This window comes from Myotis daubentonii, chromosome 5 (assembly GCF_963259705.1).
Source record: "Myotis daubentonii chromosome 5, mMyoDau2.1, whole genome shotgun sequence".
Lineage (NCBI taxonomy): Eukaryota > Metazoa > Chordata > Mammalia > Chiroptera > Vespertilionidae > Myotis > Myotis daubentonii.
In genome coordinates, this window is record NC_081844.1 from 82,042,200 (window position 1) to 82,047,145 (window position 4,946).

A 4,946-nucleotide genomic window follows, 5' to 3' on the forward strand; every position below is an offset into this window, starting at 1 on the left:
ACTTTATTGAAACAAGAATATTTCCCCAGGAAGGCTTCTAGGGCATCGGAAAAATAGACGTTTAGAAAGGCTGAAAGGTCCCAGGTTCGATTCCGGTCAAGGGCATGTACCTGGGTTGCAGGCACATCCCCAGTGGGAGGTGTGCAGGAGGCAGCTGATCGATGTTTCTCTCTCATCAATGTTTCTAACTCTCTATCCCTCTCCCTTCCTCTCTGTAAAAAATCAATAAAATATATATATTTTTAAAAGTGATACCGTTCACGCGGAACTTCGCCACCAAATCCTAATTTTAATGTTACAAGGTCATAAGACCATAGCTTTAAGATTTGTCTGCTTTCTCCCTTAAACAAGATCGACTTCAATCAAAAGTTCAATTTCCTTAATATAAATTAGAGAGAAATCAGCAAAATCTTGATCTGGCCTGGACACAATTTGCCTGAAGCGTTTAGAATGTTGTCTTCATCCTCTTTACCCATGGAGAGGGAGGGGAGACAGTGGAATGCCCTTAAAATTAATGGAGTGGTTTAGGGAACCCCACAGAAGACAAAGAATATAATTTCTATTTCCTTTTGCTGTTGTTTTTAATAACAAAAGCAAATCATGTTTATATTTTAAAACTAGCTCAGACTGGGCAGCGATCAGGGCGATCAGGGCTGACTCGCCTAGTCCTGATCTGGCCTGTGGGGGCCAGCCTGCCGGGGAGAGACCCGGGAGGGCTCCAGGGAGCATCTGGCCCTCTCGCCCAGTCCCCGTCGGCTGGACCCCAGCAGCAAGCTAACCTACTGGTCGGAGTGTCTGCCTTCTGGTGGTCAGTGAGCGGTCATAGTGACTGGTCAAGCTGTCAACTGGTTGGACACTGAGCATATTACGCTTTTATTATATAGGATGTAAATACTGTAGGAATATGCAAAGCAAAATATGAAAGAACCTTCCCTCACTTTCCCCAGGATACGGAAGTAACCGGTTAAAAATTTGGTCTTCTCTGTCTAGATCAGTGATGGCGAACCTTTTGAGCTCGGCGTGTCAGCATTTTGAAAAACCCTAACTTAATTCTGGTGCCGTGTCACATATAGAAATTTTTTGATATTTACAACCATAGTAAAACAAAGACTTATATTTTTGATATTTATTTTCTATATTTAAATGCCATTTAACAAAGAAAAATCAACCAAAAAAATGAGTTCGCGTGTCACCTCTGACATGCATGTCATAGGTTCGCCATCACTGGTCTAGATGTTTCTATGCACATTCTAACACACATACACACAGACACATGTAACCGGAATTTCGTGAAGATTAAAAAAAACTTTTATTGATGTATAACTTAGAATAAATTGTGCAAATCATAAATGTACAGCTTCATGGATATATGTGATTATATAATATATAATATATAATATATAATATATAATATATAATATATAATATATAATATATAATATATAATATATAATATATAATAATTTACTGAGACTTTCTTAATCCACAAAAATAAACTATCAACCACATTTCACTGCAGTTGCTCTCTTTTTTAAAAAAAATAATATTTCTATTGATTTCAGAGAGGGGGAGAGAGAGAGAAACATCAATGATGAAAGAAAATTATTGATTGGCTGCCTCCTGCATCCCCTCTACTGGGGATCAAGCCCACAACCTGGGCATGTACCCTTGACCCGAATCAAACCCGGGACCCTTCAGTCATCAGGCCAACACTCTATCCACTGAGCCAAACCAGCTAGGGCTGCAGTTGCTTTCTTAAGAATATTTTTGTTTTTATATTTTTAGTTTTAAAAATTGATTTGTGTGTGTGTGTGAGAAAGAGAGAAACATCAATTTGTTGTTCCACTTATTTATGCACTCATTGGTTGATTCTTGTATGTGCCCTGACAGGAGACAATACTCTAACCAACTGAGCTACCTGGCCAGGATATATTTTTTATTTTTTAATTATAGTTGACATACCATGTTATATTAGTTTCAGGTGTACAGTTGCCTTTTGTTGTTGTTGTTGTTAATCCTCACCCAAGGATATTTTTTCCATTGATTTTTTTAGAGATAGTGGAAAGGAGGGAGGGGGAGAGAAACATTTATTGGGTTGCCCGCACCTGGGACCAAACCTGTAACCTGGGCATGTGCCCTGACAGGGAATCGAATCAGCAACATTTTGGTGCATGGAGCGACACTCAACCAGTTGAGCTACACCAGCCAGTGCTACAGTTGCTTTTTTAAAAACGTCATAATATTGTGATAGTTCTTCTACAGTGGTACATATGGATGAAACCCAATCTTTTCATGATGGCATAGTATTTTGTAGTATGAATTATAGTACTGTCTATCCTTTCCCAATTGATGAATAGTTAGACTGTGTTCAATTTTTTTGCTATCATTACATGTTACCTGATTTTAAAAATTTAATTTATTTAAAAAGTATTTTTATTGATTTCAGAGAGAGAAAGGGAGAGGAAGAGAAACATCAATGATGAGAGAGAATCATTGACTGGCTGCCTCCTGCATGCCTCCTACTGAGAATTGAGCCGAAACCTGTCATATGCCCTGACTGGGAATCGAACCCTGACCTCCTGGTTCATGGGTCAATGTTCAATCACTGAGCCACTCGGGCCAGGCTTATTTTTCTTTATATAAAACTAGAGGTCTGGTGCACGAAAATTTGTGCACTCTGGAGGGGGGGTGTCCCTCAGCCCTGCCTGTGCCCTCTCACAGTCTGGGACCCTTCAGGGGATGTCCACTTGCCAACTTAGGCCCGCTCCCTGGGGATATCAGGCCTAAGCTGGCAGTCAGACATCCCTCTGGCAGCCCGGGAGCCCTTGGGGGATGTCCTACTGTGGCTTCAGCCCACTCCCAGTCAGACATCCTTAATGCTGCAGAGGAGGTGGGAGAGGCTCCTGCCACCGCTGCTGCACTTGCAGCTGTCAGCCTGGCTTGTGGCTGAGCAGAACTCACCCTGTGGTAGCACATTGACCACTAGAGGGCAGCTCCTGTGTTGAGTGTCTGCCCCCTGGTGGTCAGTGTGCATCATAGCAACCAGTCATTCCAGGTTGTTAGCTGGTAATTTGCATATTACCATTTTACTATATAGGACTAGAGGCCCAATGCACAAAATTTGTGCAAGAGTAGGCCTTCCTTCCCCCTGCTGCCGGCACTGGCTTCCCTCCAGCACCCAGGACCTGGGCTTCTCTCCAACTGCAGGCACCCGGGACCCAGGCTTCCCTGGTAGCCCCGGCTTCATCTGGAGGGTTATCCGGAAGGACATAAAATTAGCATATTATACTTTTATTATTATAGATAATACATGCTCAGCATAAAACATTCAACATTTCAGGAATGTATGGTTTAGAACACAAAAGTCCTTCATAATCCTCTCTCAGACACCAAATACAATGTTATTCTATGCATATACCACATATATAATTTATATTGTGTAGTCTCTATACACTATTGAAAACACAAATAGTATTATACTATACATCATGAAGCCATTGGATTTTAAATTATAGGTCTTATCTCTTTCCCAATAGTGAAAAGGCTGGGCCCTTTTAAGCTATGAACTGTGAGAACCATCAACTCCTCAGAAATAGGGACTTTACTCTGCTGTCTACACTGCTTTGCCACCTCATCTGCCTCATTGACCTTAGACCCTGCCTCTCCCCCTCCAGGGCAACACCCCTCTCCTTTTCTCCAAGGCTCCTCCCCTACTCCTCTGGGACTCAGAAGCCCTTTTCTGTTCTTGTCTTTACGAATTCCCTCCACCACCCCTCCACACACGATAAATGCATGACTTGTCCCACATCCTTTGCTATGTTAGCCACTTTTACAGATAGGTAAATCCTTTATTTAAGCAGCAGGCTTAAAAGCTAACAGAGTCACATTTTAAAATTGTTTAAACTTTCCCTTTGAGTAAAACCAAATAATAATAACAAATTTGTACCAACTTGTACATGCATAGCCTTCCACTCAAGTGTTCCTTGTCTACCCACCTCTTCTCCAGGGTACAGAGGGAGGTTGGGGGGCTATCTTTAGATTGAATGGCAAGGCTGTTTGTTTTCCAGGCTGAAAGCCCCCAAGATTTCTGCCACATGGTGTGCGGGCTGAGCCTGCGGGAAGTGATCTGCCCCTTTGCTAAGGCATTCTCATCCCAGCCACAAGATCCACAGGAAAGAGCAGTCAGTGGTTGAGGGCTCTGAGAACCTGGAACGGAACACCAATCCTAGTTTCACAGGGACTGGTGTTGTGGACATCTTTCAGGGGTAAATGTTGGCTGGGACCAGTCTTTTAAAATACTGCTTTTGTAAAGAAAAAATATCACCATCATCATCATAGCTAATGTTTGATGAGTACTTCCTTCAGTCCAGGAACTTTTTACATACCTTTTGTTATTTAATCTCACAATCGTATGAAGATGCTAATGTCATCCCTGTTTTACTGATGAGAAAAACTGAGTTTTAAGAGGCCAAGTGACTTAAGCAAACTTCACACTATAAATAGCAGAATAAAGCTCAAACCCACTGATTGCAAAGCCCCAGTTCTAAACCACCATGTCACTGATTACATTACCTCTCAGCACCACTGACTTCAGTAAGGGAAGAAGCACAGGTGTGCACAAACATCTCCTCATTTCCAATGATTTCACCAGGAGGAAGTCTCGCTTTGCACAACTGTATCTTCCCCAAGGACAGAGTAAAGAGTGTTTCTCTTTCATATTAGATTTTGAACCCCTCTACACTGGGTTAAACTATAGTTCTGTGACATACAATCTGGACATGCGTCCGAGTGGTTTTGCTTTTTAAGGGAACTGTTATTTTATCCAACAACTTGTGAGTATAAAGGTTTCTTGAGCTGCTCATTCAGCCAGTCATTTATTAATTAATTCAACAAGTATCTTTGATATGCCAGACATTGGTGATTAAAAAGAGGAACAAAAGAGGTAA